This window comes from Lycorma delicatula, chromosome 3 (assembly GCF_047948215.1).
Source record: "Lycorma delicatula isolate Av1 chromosome 3, ASM4794821v1, whole genome shotgun sequence".
Classification (NCBI taxonomy): Eukaryota; Metazoa; Arthropoda; class Insecta; order Hemiptera; family Fulgoridae; genus Lycorma; species Lycorma delicatula.
The window spans coordinates 207,548,443-207,572,289 of record NC_134457.1 but is presented as its reverse complement, the minus strand read 5'-3'; the positions used below and the strand labels follow the sequence as shown (position 1 = coordinate 207,572,289).

General features: G+C 31.5%; 1 protein-coding gene across 9 annotated transcripts in view; it reads right to left on the bottom strand.

The window, feature by feature from the left end:
* tgo (Aryl hydrocarbon receptor nuclear translocator homolog tgo) overlaps positions 1–23,847 on the bottom strand; it is a 295,570-nt gene that overhangs the window by 124,613 nt on the left and 147,110 nt on the right. The window lies entirely within an intron of this gene.

Here is a 23,847-nt window from a genome sequence, read left to right as displayed (position 1 = left end):
ACAATAAAATATTAAAACGTGACGTAAGTTTTATATATATATACATATATATACACGTAACACCGATACGGAGACAAGTCATAATTTTATTAAAACTACTATTATACACATAAGAACAAAATAATTAATACAGTTAACAAAGTCATAAAATAAAATGCTAAGAAATAATTAATATTGTTCGACAATTTAAATTAATTTATTCTTACCGATAATTCAAGGTTATTAACGTGCAATATGCGTAAATATAAACATCTGTTACGTACCTCATGATTCTTAATAAATAAATTATATTCTTACCGAACAAAACTATTTACTAAGAGAATTGAAAATACTACTATTATTTTACATTCACATTATCTTCATACTTTGAAGTAAATGGCGTGTAAAAACACAGGGATAACGCAAAAGAAAAGATTAAATTATCAAAATGAAAAGAAAAAAGGAAAAGTATAGCGTTTGTCTATCTATGCGGAAGATCGACCGACAAGTTACTTGTTTAATCATTTAATAAAATCAAACTGGAGCTGGCGAATGCGGAAACCAACAAAGTTGCAGACCCTTTTTTAACTAAAAAAAAAAAAAATTCAGGATAGTTAAGATTTTTAAAGAAGTCACCTCTTCACATAATACACTGAAAACTGAGCGATGGCAGTGACCATACTATTTGTTACGCGCTCATAAAAACACAAATACAGGCCTGATCAATCTAGAGTGTAACAACAGCTATCCGCAGATACCGATTAATATAACACTATTACATACATACCTAGAGAATTTTAGTTCATTATACTGCTCAATAATTCACTCTGAAAATGAATATTTCTAAAATGAAATAATAAACATGATTTTTTTTTTCATATTGTTAACATCACTAAGGTTTACTTAAACTTTGTCAAAGTCGTTTTTAATAATTTTTAGGAAGAAATCCATTTAATTATGGAACAGAAATAACAAAATAATACCGGCTATAAATTTTGGGAAGATGTCTACTGTGTGATATTTTCCCATCGATTACTTCTAAACAATGTTGTATGTAGAATAAATAACAAATTCATAGCTTACAAGCAGCAGCTTTTTGCTGCTTAATTTAATTTGCTGACCTTCAAGAAAAGGCGAAATTTATAAGGAATCTTGAAATGAGAGACTTCAATATAACATTAGTAAAAAAAAAATTTTTTTCGTGTATCTGGAAACGTACATGGTGATTTTAACTAATTTTAGGGTGCTGAATTCAAACCCACCGGGTTGGTCTAGTGGTTAACGCGTCTTCCCAAATCAGCTGATATGGAAGTCGAGAGTTACAGCGTTCAAGTCCTAGTAAAGCCAGTTATTTTTACACGGATTTGAATACTAGATCGTGGATATCGGTGTTCTTTGGTGGTTGGGTTTCAATTAACCACACGTCTCAGGAATGGTTGAACTGAGAATGTACACTCATATGTACTTCATTTACACTCATACATATAATCCTCTGAAGAATTATCTAAACGGTAGTTACCGGAGGCTAAACAGGAAAAAAAGAAAGGGTGCTGAATTCAATATTGTTATCAGAATTTGTGTGATACATCACATTTTTTTAGATACATACGATTTATTTACCAATGCATAATCAATATTTTAAAAAATTATTCGTGTCTATCATTTAAATTTGTTTAAAACAACAAAATTTTTATTTATTCAAACAGATATATTGAAATACATTAAAAGAATTTTAAAATAAGAATTTCTAGAGATTGGAACGATTGGAAATGTCTTTAAAATAAACAGTATTTAAAAGTCTAAATCATTAAAATTGTCTTATCTTTAATTTATATATTAAAAGTATATAAATTAATATATAATTATATATATAATAAAATATATATATTAATATTTAAATTAAACTAAATTTAATTTAAAATATATTGACAAATGTTTTCGCTTGTACGATCAGTCTCTAAAAAATAAAAAAAAAACCAATAATAGTCACCCATCATTCTAGGATCCCATTTTGCTTGGTACCGATGCTATGGTCAGAATATCCTGATTGAAACGCTCTCCTTGTTCAACGCTGAAAGAGCCCAAACTTACAGAGAAAAAGTCTAAGTGGGAGTACAGAAAACGAATTTTTAATGACATCCTAAACTTCGTAATTTTCTACAACTTATTAACCAAAAATTAAAGGTTTATCTTTTCTTTGTCTAAAAACCACCAACAACGTCTTAGAAGGACTTTAATGCAGCTAATTTACATACGCTCAAATTATCATCCTAAAGCAGTTTCTTGATTTTCGGGCAGATAAATATACTCTCCTTGAGCTTATCAATTTAGGAAAACTTATTTTTAAATGATTAAATCCTAGTCCTCTTTGTCTAGTGGCTTTAAAAAATTTTTCACGAGTCCGGGTATTATATGTAACAGCGGAAGTACGATTTTACCCGTCTGAATTAATGATATATTCTTTACATTTTTTTCACCAGCCACAAAGTTTTGCCGCACGGCCAGTTCTTTACTTAGTAATGATTTTTTTTTTTATCACGACTATCCCGAAGACAAAGAAAACAATAATCTGTGAATCCACATTGTAAACCAAGAAGTAACGCAACAACTTTCAGATCACTGCAAACTTGCCAAATATGTTTTTTGTATATTATTGCTTCTAATACTGATCCCATAATTTGATGTTTCTTTCATGTCGACTGGATGAGGTAATTGGAGTGGATGACTGTTTTACCATTATGCAATAAAACTGTTTTCATGCTAAATTTTGAAAAATCAATAAAAAGACGCCATTCTTCAGGAATATGCTGAATTCCAAGCTCTTTCGTCAGGCTATCAATATCAGTACAACGTACAATGAATTTTTCATAGTAAAATAAGTTGAAAGTCTTTTATTTCGTGTTCTAAACGTAGCAACCTTTGTTTTTTCCCCACTGTTGCAGTCTAGACCCTAGAAGTTCAGCTTGCTGCTTTGATAACTTTAAGTCGCGAACTAAATCATTAAGTTCATGTTGTTGAATTAAATGAGGAGATCTCTCATCAAATAAAGGAAGAAATTCTTCAGAATCGTCTACATCATCTGCTTCATTCTCAGATTGTTCTTCTAGCGTCGGATTAGACGGTGGTAAAGGTACAGGTAACTCCTTTCCGTGTGGTACCGGCTTTTAAGGCTGAGGATACATCTGCATATTTTATGAACTTTCTATTTTTGAATGAAAATCCAAATATATATTTCATAAAAAAATAGCAGTCGGTGAAGCGGTCCTTAAGTTTACGCCAAACCATCGGTACAGCAAACGGCATGGCTCGTCGTTTTCCCTTCAACCATCCAGTTAGAGTTACGGAGCAAGATAAGAAAATAACATGAGGCGCCCAGATTTTATCTTGATCCCCTAGTGCACAATAAAAATAAAATTCATAAGCTATTTTTATCGATTCAGAAATAATCTTTCTTGAAATTAAGTAGCAAATTTACCACGCAGATAACAAAAATTGTCTGGACGATTCGAACTTTTGCAGAAGCCGTGTTGTAGCAATTAAAAACGAGAGAAATCACTTTCTTATTATAAAGAATCGATGGAAATATAGTAAAACACTAATAATTGTGTAAAACACAACACACGGTATAGAAAGTGAAGCTAGACTGAATAAGATTTTAAGTTCTGCAGTTGGCAATAACAGATATCTGTATGATGTCATCATACAGACATGTTAGTACGTGTCTACTTCTCTTGATACAATGTACACATTCATTTATCTTTTCTTTATTAAACATGTATGCGTAACATTTAAAAGTAAAAATAACTATTATTAATATTATATTATTTTAACTATTATTAATTGTAACCAGTAGTTGATCAAAACGAGCATATTATAAAATGTTTTACAATTTACGATTTAAATAAAACCTTTTACGTGGTTACACAATTTTAATAGCATATTTGAAATCGGCACCAAAATTACACGGAGAAAAGTTGTATAAAATGTTAAATATATATTTTGTGTTGACTAATGTAATTATCTCAAACAAGGGTTATTAATATCCCTTATGTAAGGTGGAATCCGTCCACGTATTTTCTGTCATCAGAACTGAACAATACTAAGGCCGTGTTATGATTCACAGAAAAGAGGTCCGACTGTCGGAAAATTTGACAACTACTATCAAAGCTAAACTATCACTAAAAACTCACTTAATACTCTTATCACAGTCGGAAACAAACATAAAAAATAATTTAAATAGACGTAAATAAAATTTAACGACGTCCGAGAGGAGTGTAAAGAACCCTCGGTTCTCGGGTAACAATGTAAAGGGTTGTCGGATAACAAAAAGATTGGAGAGATAAGCTTAAAAGTATAATAATAAGATTAAAACAAAAATAATAGTAATAATAATAAAAGCGTAATAACTAGAATAAAATATACTACACGAATAAATAAAATAAAAAACTGACTCTTGGTTTCACATAGCAAATCAAAATTACATTTTACGAAGAATATTGATACTCCGTATAAATAAAAACACCCGGTCTTAAACTTCCATATCGTTGCCCAAAATTCGGCGAATGTTCCTTGGCGATTTAAAATTCCAAAAATTTTTAATTTATATAAATTTTTTAATTTCAAAATGGGACACGAAAACATGAGAGTTGAGAAATGGAATACATGGACCAACACAGGAATTCTAAGGAGGAACATATAACGCGGTCGAAGCAAGAGAAAGACAGATGACTAAAATCTGGTGGAATGAGGATTGGCTGTGGAATGAGATGGATGGAGGAGATGGACTGAGGCAACTCCAAGGTCATAATGGAAAGAAAAGAAAAGAGATAAAACTATAATAATGTAGTTCAGGAAAAAAAACTTAAAAAAGAAATATCATTTACACTAATTACGGTGTGTGTAGCGGATGAGAATAAAGCCGAATAATTCCCTTCATAAAAACTGTGAAAAAAAAATTGCATGTGATCTTATATAATAAAAAAATAACAGAATTTTTGGTTATTTCTATTATATACTGGTTACTTGCTATTATATACGTCCACGTATATTTGCGAAGTTCGCAAAAAAAATTCTAAAAATCTTTCCTCCTTAAGACTCGTCCTGTTAGGAAGTTTTAGTTCCAACGGTTTTCCATTTATCGGCTATTTTTTAAGTAATAACTATTTCAGATTTAAAAAAAAAGAAACAAAATAAAATAATGGTAGGTTCCTTTTTATAAGCTGAATAAGATCATACTGTACCGAAAAACAACTGTAAAATTTAAATCAAATATGGTGTGACATTTTTAAATATAAAAGGTGATTTCTTAGTCCTGTTAGCCAGTTGTTAATGTTTGGTAATTTTTTTCTAAGAAACGGAAATTTTGTTTTGTGACACGAAGTTGGTAGCGCTACTCAACCGGTATAGATACGGCAGTGTGAGGTAATTCTCATTGAGCTGTGTAAACTTGTGTGCCGTTTCCGGTCGTGTTACGAACAGAATATCTTTTATCATAGAACAACGAGTTTTCATTCTTGAACAATATTTTACTACGAAATCGTACGCGAGTGTAAAAGAATCGTTTCAAATTAAATTTGTTGGTGTTCTTCCGCCAGAAAAAAATCGATTTCTAGGCTTGCAAACCGATTTCGAGAGACAGGTAGTGTTTGCGACAGGAAACGTAGCGGTCGACCGACTCGCTTGACAGATGACGTTTTACAGAATGTGTGGTTAATTGAAACCCGACCACCAAACAACACCGGTATCCACGATCTAGTATTCAAATCCGTATAAAAGTAACTGCCTTTCCTAACACTTGAACGCTGGAACCCTCGACTTCCAAATCAGCTGCTTTGGGAAGACGCGTTCACCACTAGACCAACCCGGTGGCTTAATTTCATTTGCCTGCAGACACATACCCAAACCCGGTAGCAGCTGGAAAACTGGTAGGAGAAAACCACAATTTTATGGAAATCAATATGAACAAACAATCTAATTTACGTTTAAATTGGTCATTAGAAATTTCTTACAGAAATAGGGAAAAAGAATATAGTTAAACCCAAAACATTACATATTATCAACTGTAATGTCTGTCGGGGTCCCATAGTTGTTTAGGTTAGCCCAAAATTTGCCAGGAAAAAGCGACCAAATTTAGCATATGTTTCAAAATCTAAAGGGAAAAAGGGTTTTATTTTACTTTTGAGGGAAGTTTATTAAATTGAATTTATTCAATTTTTTTTTTTTTAGTTAATTAAACTTCTTAATTCTATTTTTACTTAAAATTTGAGGAAGCTTGCAAACAACGGTGACCTTAAACAAAGAAAAACCCGTTGGTAAAAAAAAAAACAGAAACTGAGTTATAAAAAAAAAAAAAAAAAATGCCGAGTAACGATGTGAACTAAGGCTGTCTAGAATATAAGAATTGTATTTTCAGACGAAAACACTTCGAAAAAATAAAAGTAACATTATGCTACCGTCATTACTGTAAAATGATCCAATAATAACCAATTACAATGACAAAAAATGAAAAAAATCTAATGTCATCTGAGGAGAAAATGTATTACTTCGTTAAAAAAAAATCTTCTATTTCAGCTACGTGGAAATTCTACAACGGAACCAACAGACAAAAATTCATCGACCAAATAAAAAAAAAGTACTTCCGGAACGAATAGAGAACTTTTTTTCTGAGTTTGTTGCCAATGGACAAAATGTCCAAATTTAATAGTTTTCACAATTTGTAATATCCAAATGGAAAATTAGATGTTAGATCTTGAACACTTTAGCTTTGTTATTTCGAATATAAGATGAAAAAGATTTGGATATATTTAATCGATTAACAATGGTAATTTAACTTAACATAGGATTTACCTGCTGTTGTTAGCAAAATGCTAATATACGTAAAACATAAAAAGATTATTATTCAAAGTTAAATTCATGAATGCGTCCATTTAAATTGAAATTTTAACAGTCGTGTCATCGTATAAGTACGAGTATTATTGTTTTGAACAACGATTATTGAGAAGAAATCAAAGAGATTTCGAACATTTAAAGATATGTATGTTTCATAATAATAAAAAAAAAACTGATGTGGGCACTACATGACTTCCTTGTACGCCTACTAAATTACATATAAACATTTTTTTTTGGAAGGGAAAAGTACATAAAATTCTATTTCAATAATAACTACTGATTTTTTTCATAATTAATGAATTATTATCGTAAAACGTTTTTTTACAATCAGAGGTTTAATAATTATTAATAAATCAATATATTTAAATTAAAAAAAAAGGAGAGAAGTCTGATTCGAACTGATGTGCCTTCCCCTTCTAAGATCAAAATATTTCATTAATTAAAATTTTATTTTACTACAACTCTGGAAACAATGAAAATAAGTACCTCTTATGAAATATCGTTGAAAAGCTTTCAATGAGGGCTTATTACTGAAGTTAAGAGAAGTCCAAAATCCAAATTCTTTTGGTTTTTGGGCTTTTTTGGTTCAGTCAATCGCAATCAAAAAAGGACTTGAAAAAGGACTTGAGTTTGAGAACTTGTTTGAGAGTGCACAACTAGATGTTACAACAGTCCTAAATCCAAAATTTCAACATTCTACAGCTAATCGTTTTTGAGTTATGCGAGATACATACATACAGATGTCATGCAGAAACTAGTCAAAATGAATTCACGGATGGTCAAAATGTATATTTCCGTTGAAATCTGAAAACAGAAATTTTTCGCGTTCACAATACTTTCTTAACTTCGTACATGGAAGTAAAAACACATACATAAACATCCGATTTCCGTAGCGGAGTGACAGCATCTCGGCCTTTTAACCGGAGATCCTGGGTTCGAATCCCGATCAGGGGTGTCGTTTTTTATACGCCACAAAATCCCATTTCTCGCGTACAAACTTCTCTGTAAGCTTTTGTTGTACATCAATTCATCAAAGAAAAGTAAATAAATATATATTTAATAACGTTAATATTACGACTGACATAAAATAATACACACACTATTAAACACTCCATTTAGCGTAAAATAACACGCAAGCTGCAATGGATTAGTTAAGTTATTGCCGTTTGAAATGTTACAACTGTAGGATAAAAGGACCTTCTAAATATTAACGATTAACTGCCGCCCAAACAAACCATTATTTTTAAGTTTATATTACAGTAATTGAAAGAATAAAGTAATCGAACTCAATAAACGTTAAGTATATTCTTTAAGAGTATTTTACTGCCTGAAAAAGCAGTGAAATTATAATCTTAATAAAACAAAACATAATTTTAAACAATATGTGATCAGACTGTAATGTAACGATCATTTTTTCAAATCTTTATTACTTGAAGAGTATATACACTACTTTCTTGTTTATATATTTTGGTTTTTACATGAATAAATATCAATCGCTTTATAATATGACGCAATCATATAAATAAAAGAAAAATCGACATAACAGCAACCAAATTGAGCTAAAAATTAATTATGCACAACAAATCACATAAAAAGCTGTAAATAATTTTTAATAAATTATTTCTATTGAATTACAAGAAAGACCACACATTTTCGAGCATATGTACAACTGTTGAAAGCGTTTTCCACGCGGAACTAAATCCCTACAAAATAAAGGAAAAGTATCCAGCGTCTTATAACTTTCGCCTGTAGGTTAGTTTACCCAATATATATTCTACAATGCTCGTAGATCAGCAAATAATAGTACATATCAAACGTTTTTGCTTGCAAACAATCAAATTATTATTCAATCAGCAGACATAGATTTCATTTCTTGAACTAAAAATTAAATCAATTGATATGGTCATTAAATTGAACGTAGAAAATTCAAACAGTTTTAAGAACTAAGTCTAAATTCTGTAGAAAATTTCCAGCTGAATTTGTAAAGATTAAAAAGTTTAGCAGTAGAACCCATAAGATTGCAATGTTACAGTTCATCGTATGCCTACCACCTGGACAGGTTGCTTCTCAGCATATTTTCGAGTGCTGCTCTAAAATTCGGTTACTAATCTGTTCAAACGCGCCCGAGCTTTTTAAATAGAAAAAAACAAACAATTAGTTGAGAAATCAAGGAACATTAAATTAACTACATTAATATATATATATATATATATACTAGCAGACCCGTCGCGGCTTCGCCCGCGCTATACGGTTACTTGCGTTTCCCGTCGCGATCAGGAATGTTAAGCCAGTCCAGGTTCGCTTCACTTGCCGTTCCCGTTTAACCAGGGGGCTATGGACCCAGGGCTGCTCTGTATTCATTACTTATAAAAAAAAAACAAAAAAAAATTAAAATCATAAAAAATTATATGAATAAACTACTAAACTTCTTTTACTAAATTTAATATAGACATATATCTTGAGAGATATCGTCTAATGTTTTGTCATTGTCTATATCGACCGTTGTCTATGTCAATATCGACTTTCTCAGACAGTAATGTGATTAAATTTTCCTAATTATCTCAACCCCAGCGCCATCTAGCTGGTCCATTTTTGCAAAAATATTTATTTTCATGTAACTAATATATATTCTTAATATGAGCCAAATCTGACCAAAAATACAATTTTTTTGAAATATCTCGACCCCAGCGCTACCTAGCGTGTCCAAACTAACTCAGAAACCATCCCTGGTATGCGTCCAACCATTACCCAAAGTTTAATCACTATCGGATGAACGGCTTAGGAAGGCATAAGAGACACACAGACAGACAAACATTCTTCTATATATATATATATATATATATATATAATGTTAGGTTCGTTTGTGTACGGGTTCAAAAACTCAAAATGTTCTGCACCGATTGAGCTTAAATTATAGCACGATATATAACCCGCATCAAAGATTGTTTTCATCTATTTTTAATAAATTTTACTATCTATTTTTAATTTGTACAGTTTTGTAATAAATAACAGGCTAATCAGCTGGAAATGTAAACAAAGGAAAACCAATCAGATCAATGCAAGATGGCCGCTGTCAAACACAACGACCAATCACATACAGTCCGTATGGCCGCTGCCAATGTAAACAAAATCACAACTGATTAAGTAACAAATTTCTTTGAATTATATTTAACAGCTAAAACATCTGTGTTTTATTAAAAATAAAACACCAAAACAAAAAGAAAAGCCACCAAGAAGGATGACTTACAGTAAATAAATTAAAACACCCAACTTTCTTATAGCCCAGATAGACTTAAGACTATGCAAACAAAAAAAGTCGAAATAACCAAATACACAGAAAATAATATCCCTACATAATGACCAAAAAATCCTTTGTTAGGTTAAATATTCACTTTTGTCTGAATTTACAGAAGGCATTTACAACGAAGCATTGATAAATATTGAAGACGAGCGCTTAGCTAATGCAAATAAAGGTCTTAGTCAATTGGGAATGCCAGCACCCAACCGAGCTGAGATTGCTTCATTTGATGTGGATTTACGCCGTGAACAGAATTACAACATTGGTGATCTTGGTCATATGTCCAATCAAACATTCCCAAATTAACGCGTGAACAGAAATGCATTTATGATCGCATAATGCAAATGATAAATGACGGGGTTGGGGAGACCTTCTTCTTGGATGCGCCAGGAGGAACTGGGAAAACATTCCTCATTAGATTGATTCTAGCAACGGTTCGATCAAAAAATAACATAGCCTTAGCTCTTGCTTCGTCTGGAATAGCTGCGACATTGTTACCAGGTGGAAGGACTGCGCATTCAGCTCTGAAGTTGCCATTAAACATGCAAATCATCGAGACTCCCACGTGCAATATTTCCAAAGCATTCTGTATGGGAAAAGTATTACAAAAATGTAAACTTATTGTTTGGGATGAATGCAAGATGGCATTCATCCAACGTGCACACACACGAACACACACACACACACACACACACACACACACACATAAATATGCACGCGGAGAATTACAAAGCTATCTCGGCTAGAAAAAAATAAACATCAAACAAATCACCCAGTAAACTACGTTTAAGCAGAGCGAGATTACATAACCAGGAAATAACCACTAAACTGACAGCGGCAAATGAAGGAAAAAACTTCTAAAACGGAAATACGAACTTTGAAGTATAAATTTGAAAATAAAAAGGTTTTGTTTACACTTAATGGAAATTCTCAAAAAGAAACCGCAAATTATTAAAATAAAACAGATATAAAGTTAGATAAGACACTAAAAAAAAAAATTGTTTTTAAAACAAATGAACAAATTTGCATCTGGAACTTAATATCACCACAAAGGTTAATTAACAAAATAAAATTATATATTAAATAAAAAAGATAACAGACGTGTTCTACGTCTGTTATCTGCCAAACCTGTTATCTACGTGTGTTGCTGCCAAACCAGCAACACTCATACAAACTATTAAAGACTTAGGGCAAGTTTTTCCTGGGAAATTCAACACTGAATAAATTGAAAAGATGAAAGTGACATTTAATTTCATACATTTAACGTAAGATCAAATATCTAAGGACATGAGAAAAAATTTAATATTTTCTCATTTCGGTCAAATATTTTCGTTAATTCAACATTTTCAAAAAAATTATGAGTTAACATTAAGTATGCACAATGATTAAAAAATAAAATAAAATAAAATAAAATATTTGAAACATCATTAAGTTAAAAACGAAATAAAAACGAGTAATAATGAGCCAGTCTTATTTTATTTTAATGATTAAATAAATCTGATAGAACACCATAGACTTCCTTGTAGGCTTATTATATTACTTTTTTTTTACAGCAATTACAACACATTTTTGTAAAATAAAAAGTACATAAATTTTTTTCAGTAACAACTACTGATATTTTTTCTTATTATCATAAGTTAATAATTATTAATAATTCAATATATTTAAATTAAAAAAAAAAAGTTAAACAAAAAGGAAATGAAGTCTGATTTGAACCGATGTGCCTTCCCCTTGTAAGAACCAAATATTTCATTAATTAAAATTTATTTGGCTATAACTCTGGAACCAATGAAAATAAGTACCATGTATGATATATCGTTGAAAAGCTCTCAATAAGAGGGTTATTTCTGCGGTTAAGAAAAAGTACAAAATCCAAATGTTTTGATTTTGGGCTTTTTTTGACACTTTTGGTCCCGTCGATTGCAATCAAAAGGGGAGGAGTACAACTAGATGTTACAAAAGTCCTAAATACAAAATATCAACATCCTACGGCTAATCGTTTTTGAGATATGCGAGATACATACGTACGTACAGACGTCGTGCCGAAACTAGTCAAAATGAATTCAAGGATGGTCAAAATGTTCGCGATCACAATAGCTTCCTTTACTTAGTACAAGGAAGTAAAAAGAGAATATAAAAACTGAAATATTTAAAGATAAAGTATTATTTAATAATTTTGAAGAAGAAACATTTGATTAAAATCTTGCACGCACATTTATCTGAAACATGCAGTCAGTTATACATAACATGCATGCAGTATTAAGGAATTACTACAATAATTATTACATTAATGTTACCATAAAAAAATTTTTTTTATCGTAGAAAGGAAAAAAACCCTTTTCTTCAGGCTTTATCTGATATTTACTTAAGCCATTACGACTATTGTGCAGCTACCCACTTAGGAACCGACATAGATACACCCCAAAATAGGGAGGAAAAAGGATGGATGATGAAAAAAAATTATCCACATATGGAGAAACCTAACACGAGGTGAATAATCCACTAAAGGCCTATTCAGACGGCACGTATCGTCCATCTGCCGACGGGATGGACCTGGTCTCTGATCACATCTGTTCACTCTGATCTTTATGCCAAAGTGAGAATCTGAAACGTGTCCTATGGGCCGATGAAAATTTAGTACTTGAAACACGTTCGCGATATCGTAGTAGGCCTATTCTTTCAACGCGATATCACTGTACGTAGGTAACGAACGTCATCTAGCACAGTCCATATCTCACCTATACGAACAGTTCTATAACTAATACACTAGCTGCTCAAAGTTGTCACGCATGCGCACACTTAAACATTCACGGGAACGCGTACAAAGAAATCGCCCAGCAATAATCATAGAATCCCGAACGAACGGATGCCGGGACTTTCTAAAAGAGGTATCTTTTCTAAATATTTATCCATCCCGTACTGGGATCTATCCCATATGAGCACAGACTTAAATATAAGTTGCATCAAAGATAGTTTTTCCTACAGAAATTAAAAAGGGAACCGAAAAAACAAGTGCAAAGTAACGTCAAGAAGACGCCTCGTTCATCAGTAGTATTGTTTGCTTAGGAAGTGCTGAAAACTGAGCGCCCACAACGTCATGCACCCACAAAACAGATTAATGGAAAAAAGTTAATATGATTGCACAAAAAAAATTGGGCAGTATTTTGAAATAAAATAGTTTTCTTATTACTCGATACGCTTACAAAAAAAAAAAAAAAAAAAAAAAAAAAAGAAAAAAAAGGGTGTTCGAAAGAAACGGGAATAATAAACCTGCGTTACGAAAAAAGAGAATAGAATACAGAAAACAACCCATCATGTTGGTCTAGTGAACGAACGCGTCTTCCCAAATCAGTTGATTTGGAAGTCGAGAGTTCCAGCGTTCAAATCCTAGTAAAGCTAGTTACTTTTATACGGATTTGAATACTAGATCGTGGATATCGGTGACTGGATTTCAATTAATCACCCATCTCAGGACTGGTCGAACTGAGACTGTACAAGACTACACTTCATTTACACTCATACATATCATCTTCATTTATCCTCTGAAGTAATACCTGAACGGTAATTCACGGAGGCTAAACAAGAAAAAGAAAAAACAATATACAGAAAACACGACGAGACGACTTCTGCGAGAATGATACGTGAAATAATGCTGATTTTAATTACCGTTCGTTTTTCAACTTAATTTTATGAATTTTCGCGCCAAAATAATTTAAATATAAGAATAACATCATTTTATGTATCACTACTTCTAACTATCCAATACTAAGCGATTCTGACAAAAAATCCCTTCAAGGCATCTATATAGGCAAAATAATGTTTCTTTTTTAACACTTTCTACTATAATTTTTTTGGAAAAACTTACAACAGGACTAACAGAAGAACTGCATGAGGAAAATAGATTAGAATATTAGCGAAATAGGTCCATTTGGTGAAGAACAATTGGATGTACAAAAGAAAAACAAATACAAGATATTATATGTTGGATTAAGAACGACATTTTTTTAAAGACTAATTGAAATCTAATTACAGACATTATAATAAAAATAAGATGTTGAAAGATGTTGATAAAAAAAAATTAACAGAAGAATTGGGTATTCTGACCGATAAACAAATAAATTTCTATTACATTAAAGTTAATAAAATTTTTGATTCCGAGCAAAGCGGCTTCACTGAGGTTTTACAACTAAATTAGCAATAAAAAGTGTTTCAAATCTACGATTTTTATCAACATTTTCATATGTTCTAAAATTATTAGTGTAAAAACATAAATAATAATTCATAAATTGAAAATAACTCTGTTTAGCAATAGGATAAAAATTAATTCGACTATTTATTTTTACTTCAATGTACTGCATAAAAAAAAAAAACAAAAGTAAATGTAATTAAAATCGCATGCAAGAATGTAGGGAGTTATCAAAGGGGGGATTATTGATACTTGAAACAAGTAACAAGAAAAAAAGCAAACAAGACACTAAAACGAAATAAAACAAAATAAAAATGAACAAAGCAATCAAACAATTGCTAACGAGAAATATAGGTAAGGCAAGTAAAATGAAGGGAGCCAACATAACAGGTAGATTGTGATATTAATTTAAGGGGGAGAGTAAACGTAGAGAGGGCGACGTACAGTCTGTTCAAAGACACGCAATCCCCCGGCAATTACGTTATCATAGCGGTTGAACCGACCCCGACTTAATTTCCATCCATTCTATATGAACATATGGATGGGCGCGCGCGCACTCGCCTACTCCGCGTTTTACGTAACATATTTCGCGCATCATTACATTTTCTTAGAACCTTGCGTCGCAACGTGTACACTGCAATTAAATTCTAAACCGAAAGAACCTGCTTTAAAACTACTTTAATTTTTTCCTGCATAATTAAATTGTACGAGGTAAAGCGTAGAATTTTTATGCATCAGATATAACATTGAACTGGCTCTTCTTTGCTAATTTATTTTTAGTCAAGACTAATATTACTGGATACAAAAAAATAAAGCTGTTTTTTTAAAAATAAATAAAAAGTAAGAAGCCAATAAGATTTCCCGTACAACAGAAATTAAACCTCAAATAACTTCACATGAGTAAATTACAGTACAAAACAAAATTTATCGTAACGTATTCGTGAAAAAAAAAACATACATATTAACATGCGAAAAACATTTCGTGGTTTATGTGCACAAACTTAAAACAAAATTGTTTAACCGTAATAAACTTATCAAAAAATTAGATTACCTTTTAATACACCTCATACGAAAATAAAGAAACGTTATTCACCAAATTATAAATGAAAAGAAAAAGTAAATAACTTAAGGGTTTAACAGAGGAAAAATGATCAATGATTTCCCGTCGCTCACACTTTTATCATATTATTCTCCATACTAAATCTAACAGTAATCATCTATTCAAAGAAAAATTTCTGTTTGCTATCGTTTCTTCCAATATTGTTTTTAGTAAGAAGGCGCCTCAGACTATCATATTTGAATCAATTTACGGTTCAAAGAAAGTCAAATAAAGTTTTGTTGTGAACATGGAATTTATCGGAAAAACAGATAAAACTTCAAATTACGATATGGGACGACAGACGATTTAATAATTAATTATTTGAACTACTAATTCTATGTTTTAGATAGAATAAGAAGAATTACTCGATAGATGCCTCGGCACTTTTATTTTAAACCAACAGGTAGAAAATATGACAGAATGGTTCCTTCCACAGTTACAAGAAACCATCAAACATCAAGAATACCGGAACAAGTCACTCGATCTTACCACGGATAAATTAACAACACAAAGCCGATAGAATACCACCACTTAGCAGTAAGGGCAAAAAAATTAGAAGGAAAGGGGAACAAAAAAGGGCATGGAGGAACCGTCAACGAGACAAATAAACCATCTAAAGGAATTCCAGTACTGAACACGTACTTAAATCATAATACCATGAGAATCGAATTCTCTTTATCCAGGATTAGAGCGCACAACTGATAAGACAATTCTACAATAAACAGCTCCATTATATGCTGTAACAAACTGCTTTTTTACTTCGGATGCTAAAGATTTCCTCAAAGTTCCTTAAAGAAAGCTTTCGTTCTTACTTCAGATCTCTGCGATGTGAAGAAATATCCACTTGAATTAGAAACAGTTCAGCCAGATGCCGGTTGAAATGTTAGCCAATATGTAATAAGAGTGGCCTAGTTTTGAAACCGATATTTTTTTAAATACATATTTATTTACGTATCTCTTTTACCACCGAGACTTAACAAATAATATGTTACTAGTTCGGTTATACTTTACTTAAATATAAGGAATCAGTTATAACGCGTATTATCAGTTGGATGGAATCAAATACACATCGATATACTCGAATTTTAACTAATTTATCAGACGATAGAAAGTATAGTGTACGCTAGGCCTGCCGTTTAATTTTTACGAACGTTTCTCTTCAATCAACAAACGAATTTTTACATATACCGTACTTGTTTATTCATACTGGTAATTACAGACTGACGCAACGGCTACTCTACGTTTTTATGAAGAATAATGAATTTTACTGGGAGAGAAAATAGGGTAGAGGCTCTACCACAGTGTTATGGAGCTGGGAAAATTTTTTAAATAACAACATCAAAACAATAAAAAACAACTAATTCCAAACACAAAAATTAATTTAAATAAACAAAGTTATTAAGGAAAAATTTAGTAATTTCTACTCGCGTTAAAATTAAATACTCTTACAAAGATAAGCCAGCCACTCCTACTGTATATTTATTATTGACAACTACGAAATATTTTAAAACCGCACAAAAATAATACTAATATTTGATCGCAATTAGTATGATCTACGGTAAAGCAACTGAAAACTAATAATAAATTACGCTTGTTAGTAACTAGAACGCACAAGTAAATTATCATTCTTTACTTTTACAACAGAATATTACAAAATAAGAGGGTAAAAGAAAAAATTGAATAAGATTCGTACGTTTATCAGTAAGAATAAAAAAAAAACCACCGTACTATTTGATTCAGTAGAAAATTTTACACGATAAACAATTTAAAAGGTATATGTAAAAACTATACAGGGTACAGGTACTAAAAGCTATACGAATGACTGCACGCACTGATGACATTTACGTAATAATATTCACGATGCACCGTCATGCAAAATTAAACCAACTATGCAAAGTAAAATAAAATCTTATATCTTACGTACATATTGTGACTCGGTTTATTTTACGGCTCTATTTTATTCATAAATATATATTTTTTTCGGCTTTAAACCGCAGAGAACACATAAAAACTTTATTATTTCATATACATGAAGAAGACGGAACGAATGGATAGGGGTGGAGAACTAGATGGGCCACGAGATCGCATTAAGAAGCAAGCGAGGCGGGGCGAGCGCTGTGATATATATTACTCTGTAACGACTTGGCGGAACTTAAACTGGCATAAATCACATGGCTGACGTAAGGAGGGTAATGTCTCCAAGTTGTGCACCCATTCTTCCGATGAAACATTACACTAAATTATAAATTAAACAGACAGCGACAGACCGCCGCTCCGCGTCGCCTTCCTCTGCCGTTTACTGCACCAACGGCAGTTATACACACAGTACGGAGGACGAACAGATGCCGCTGATGTAAAGAGTCCTGAGATGATACATCTTCACAAGTTAACTGAAAATTAACAACGTTCTCCGGCAAAACTGAATTCTAAAACATATTATCACATAAAGAGTAAAGAATTCACCCGAACAGAATACCCTCTATTTCATTAACAATTCTTTTAAAACGATTTATTACATCTCAACAAAAAATTTAATTAACTCATATCATATCGTGATAACAGCTAAACAGGAACAAATGAGAACTATTTTAAGTTCTCTGTTTATTATAACGCCACGAAAATCTTCACGGCTTGTTTTGATTTCTCATTCGCATATTTATGCGAATGAGAAATCAAAAAGTAAAATTTTGCTTCCTGTCACTCACATCTTAATTCCCTTTATTGAGTTTTTTTTGGATTTTTTTATTAACCCATACCAATTTACTATATCGAATGATTTTTCCTTCAATCAATAAAGTATTAATAAATATGCCTACTGACTTCAACTATTTACAAATATTTTCAAATGTTAGACGTTAGTTAACATAGATTAAGACTATTTTTATCATTAATTTTGTTAATGTTTGATAATTTTAACACTTATTATTTACTTATTTTTAAATTATATAATAATTTTAACTTTAACAACTGAAAATATTACAATTACGGTGAAAAAAAAGTTAAAAATGATCGCCACAAACTGTATAGAGTAAAAAATTACGTAAACATAATAATCTATGAAGTTAATTCACCGGTTCCATATGAACAATGAAATCAAATAACATCGCACATAATTCGTAGATGAACAGATATCCATCCCCCCCCCCCAAAAAAAAAGATGAATGACCTACAGTATCATATATTTAAACATCTGATGAGGACAACATATGATTTCCTTGTACGCCTATTAAATTACATTTACACATGTTTTAAAATGAAAGTAAAATTTTATTTGATTAAAAACTTCTGATATTTTTTCATACTTTTGGTTTTTTTTTTGGTTACTGAATTATTATTAATCTTAAAATATTTTTTTACAATGAGAAATTAATAATTATTAATAAATCAAAATAATGAAATTAAAAAGGTTAAAAAAAAGGGAGATGAAGTCTGATTCGAATCGATGTGCCTTCCCATTGTAAGATCCAAATATTTCATTAATTAAAAATTTAATTTGGCTAAAACTCTGGAACCAATGAAAATAAGTACCACTTATGATGTATCGTTTAAAAAAGCTCTCGATGAGAGCTTATTACTGCAGTTAAGAAAAAGTCCAAAATCCAAATTTTTGAGGATTTTGAACTTTTTTGGATACTTCGGTTCATTCGATTACAATCAAAAGGGGAGGTGCACAACTAGATGTTACAACAGTCCTAAATCCAAAATTTCAACATTATACGGCTAATCGTTTTTGAGTTATGCGAGATACATACGTATAGAAATATGTATGTGTACGTACTGTACGTACGTACATACAGATATCACGCCGAAACTTGTCAAGATGGATTCAGAGATGGCCAAAATGGATATTTCCGTTGAAATCTGGAAACCGAAATTTTTCGCCATCACAATACTTCCTTTACTTCGTACAAGGAAGTAAACATTACGCAAAGTAATCACGAAACAAGATTTATGTGTACAAAAAAAAAACATTTATCTATCACATATATCTTTAAAACGTTTTGTATTAATAAAAGATTTTCTCTAAATTTAATCACGTAAATTTTCAACGTAATAAAGGCCCTACTCTACATTGATTTCCTTTATATGGTTTACAAAAATTTAGGTTTATATTTTATTTTACATAAATTTTATAACTGAACTACTTTATTAAGATTTATATAAATGTTGGTTGTCTTCCGTTATTCTCCACTCGGTTGTTATCGATAAAAAAATTTCAGTGATGATTTTCAAAACTTTTATAATACAACCCTATAGTATGGTAAAAGTACTGAAAATGAATACATACACGTACTTCTATAGATACATATATTACAGAGAGAAAGATATAATCATACCAATGATATGATTACATTATATTAACAGAGTGACATATTTGACTGTGCGCCTACTAATGATATGTTTCTACTTACTCACTTCACGAATGAACGTGTTGATGCTTGACAACTAACTGCTCCTTTTTATTTGTTTTTACTTACCAAGTCTTACAGTGATAGCGTCAAGTTAGTTGTGATAGCGTCAGTGATAGCGTCAGGTTTATTCTTACCGTAATGAATGTTCCCGATAATATATTTCGTTTGTACGAAATAACTCGTAAAAAAAAAAAAAATACATTTGTTCGAATGTTCCAAAATTAAGATATTTTGTCAGTAAATAAATAACGTAATCACGGACACGAAATAGGTTTGCAAATTTCAGATAACTGAGAACGAAGACGTTGCAACAAAACGGAATGATGAGTTGACGTTCAGCTGCATCCGAATACATGGTTGCAAGGTTCAAAACTAAGTCTGGAAAAAAAATATTGTTATCTGCACGCCTGATATTTTGAATGTCAGCTAAATTCTGTGTACTACAACTATAAATTAATCGCAATACATTTATTGACAACAGCAATTGCCTGCGGGAGCGCTACGTGCAAATGAACTGTTAAATAATAACTGTACTACTGGTGGTCAAGGAACAAAAATCGGTGAAACTATGGTCTTTAAAAAAGATACGACGTTGCAAAGTATCGCGAGAGCAATGGGTTATCGGCGGAATCTGTCTCGAAACAAGCGAGTGTTTTATGTTTGTTGTTGTCGAGAAAAAATCCGCCTTGGTGTAGTATCTTGGTTAGGGTAATTACTCTATGTATTTACCAATGGTTCAAATAATAAATAAATATAGAGATTTATCACTTCATAATTAGATACGATTTTTTAATATTTGAATGAACAACACAAGATTAAGTATAAGTGTATATGCATGCTTTTAATGATTCCGTAGATGATACGTTGTTAAAGAATATATGTTATGTAAGTTAGTACATTGACTCCATGAAGATGATAGAAGAAGGCTGGAAGAAGACTGCCTGAATGTAGTAGCCGCTGAATCGTTAGGAACCGAGTGCATCCAAAAGGAGCTGTGTGAACTGTATGTAGCCGCTAAATCGTCAGGAGCCAAGTGTGAACTGATAGAAAGACCTTTAAAAATTTTAATTCCTTTTAAAATAAATTTTTAATAACATGCACTGAGTTTGAACAGTTAGTTGCTATGGACCGAAGTGCGGATTCATTACTGCCAATTATAAATTTTGAAAGCACCAAATTCCTTAATTATTCCAGATCAATGACCGGCCTACAACGGGATGCGAAATTAAAACCGTAATTATGTATACAAAATTTTACCGCTCACAAAATTTTATACATACGAAAACCGAGATGCATACCCAGACTTGAAAAGCTATAGTGAATAGAAAAAATATACTTTCGTCGTAAAATTTATTGGACAGCTATTTATGCGAATTTCTCTGGCGCCATAAAGTAGACGTAGAGGATCAGAAACCGCACAGTCCATTCTAGAAGACACTGCGTCCTCTTGGCTTGTACAATAAATCACTAGTTGTTTTTTTCTAAGTACAACACATATCACTTTCGTGTTATAACAAACTTTTTTATAAATATATTACTTTAATATACACATGATGTAGAAATAAAATAACATATAATTAAAAATATTATATTTTTTAATAAATTCAATTAATTAAAATATTATTTATAATTAATTTTCAGTAAATTATTATTATTATTAATAAAATAACTTTAATGATAAAGACTTTGGAAGGGATTTTTTTTCAATCCTTTCATTATTTCTATGATGAATTTCAAGTATGCAACTTAAGATTGATTTACTTAAGATTTGATTGAATTACCTATTCATATTCACATATACTGGCCGATTAAACCATTCAACCGGCCCATTTATTTTAATTCGTTTTTTAATACACTTGATTATTTTACGCATAGTAACACTTTTGTTCAATAATTACAGGAATGTGAAATCAAAGCACATTATTCAAGATTTCGTGGTACTGCAGTAAGAGGAGAGAAGTTAAAATCGATTACGTATGGAGCTGATCAAGCATAATACATAAAGTTAAGCAATAATGATGAACAGAATGTTAGAGAAAGAATATGAGGTAAAAGTTAAAAATATATTGCGGAACGATAACAATTATTAATATTTCAAAGCAGGTAGATTCTACGGTACACGCAGAAATAGAGTAAAAATTAAAACGATTAACAGAGTAGCTCAAAAATTGGAAAATTGGCAGCCTGCAAATTAAATGATCTGGTACAAGATAATCAATGTATAACTGAGAAATACATTTTAGTTAAATAATTTTTATGGATTTAGTATTACGCGGTTTTGAAAAGTAGACGCTGAGAGAGTTGGACAGTTTCGAGATAGGGAAGGCTGATGAAAACAAAACGTGGTCTCTAATGCAGAGGTTTTTAAAGTCAAAGAATATTCTATATCATATGGATAGTAAGTTTCTATAGATAGTTAATAGTTTCTATATCATACCGGATATTTCAAAAGAAGATAGTGTTAAAAGTTTCAAGACTATGAATACACAAGATAAGCGAAAAAGATGGCAAAGAAAGATGGTGTTTCATCAAGATCTTTTTTCCTGTTTAGTCTCCGGTAATTACCGTTCAGATAATACTTCACAGGATGATATGTATGAGTGTAAATGAAGTGTAAGTCTTCGACAGTCTCACTTCGACCATTCCTGAGATGTGTGGTTAATTGAAACCAAACCACCAAATATACCACCGGGTTGGTGTACTGGTGAACGCGTCTTCCCAAATCAGCTGATTTGGAAGCCGAGAGTTCCAGCGTTCAAATCCTAGTAAAGCCAGTTTTTTTTACATGGATTTGAATGCTAGATCGTGGATACCGGAGTTCTTTGGTGGTTGGGTTTCAATTAACCACACATCTCGGGATTGGTCGAACTGAGAATGTACAAGACTACACTTGATTTACACACATACATATCATCCTCATTCATCCTCTGAACGGTAGTTACCGGAGGCTAAACAGGAAAAAGAAAAACCACCAAAGAACACCGGTTATCCACCATCTAGTATTCAAATCCGTGTAAAAATAACTGACTTTACTAGGACTTGAACGCTGGAACTCTCGCCTTCCAAATCGATGGATGACGCGTTCACACTAGACCAATCTGGTGGGTTTCATCAAGAACTATCTTCGGAGTTATCCACTGACGATCATGATGACTGTTACGGAACGTTAAAAAATATTAATTTTTTAACTAATACGTCAATGAAGAAATCAATATATCTTCATAGACGTGTGTTTCAAATAAATATGATATTTTCAGTCCGGAAAAATATTTCTACCGACCAACATTTTCTTCAAATCATTTTAAATCTATTGTCATTAACATAATAAAAGAAAATTCGGTATATTTTGAGGAATAACTATGAAGCCGTTCTCGAGTTACAGAGCCACAAATGTACGACAAAGTGTCACCTAATTAAGACAAAAATAACACCTATTTCTGTTGTAAGCGAGGTGGGATAAAAATTCAAACTTAATTATTTTATATACACATATTAAAAAAAAAGATACCTTAGTTACCACAGAAAATATAGAATTTAATAATTAAAGGACAAGTGAAAATGTTACTATATACACACGCGCGCGCGCACGAGAGAGTATATATTATTAATTAGAAATAAAATAGAACACTAGATAAATGTATGTGATTGTATGTTTACACTTCAATTCAATAGCCAATTAAAATGTTCATTAAAAAGGGTCGCCGCAAAATGTCTACTTAAACCGTGAAAATCGTATTCAATTGTCAAGAGTATTGGCAATTGCAGATTCTCACAATTAACTGGATTCGACTCATTCCTCTATCTTTTACACACAATTAACTGCGCTATAGTTTTTTCATAGCAAATAGCCAAGTTTTAATCTCGATATAAAAAGAAAAAGACATTACCGTTTTTACAACCTTAACAAAAGGTAATTAAAACCTAATCTCGATTGAAAAAAACTATTTTAATTACTTAGCGAATTAAGAAAAAATCTAAAATATGC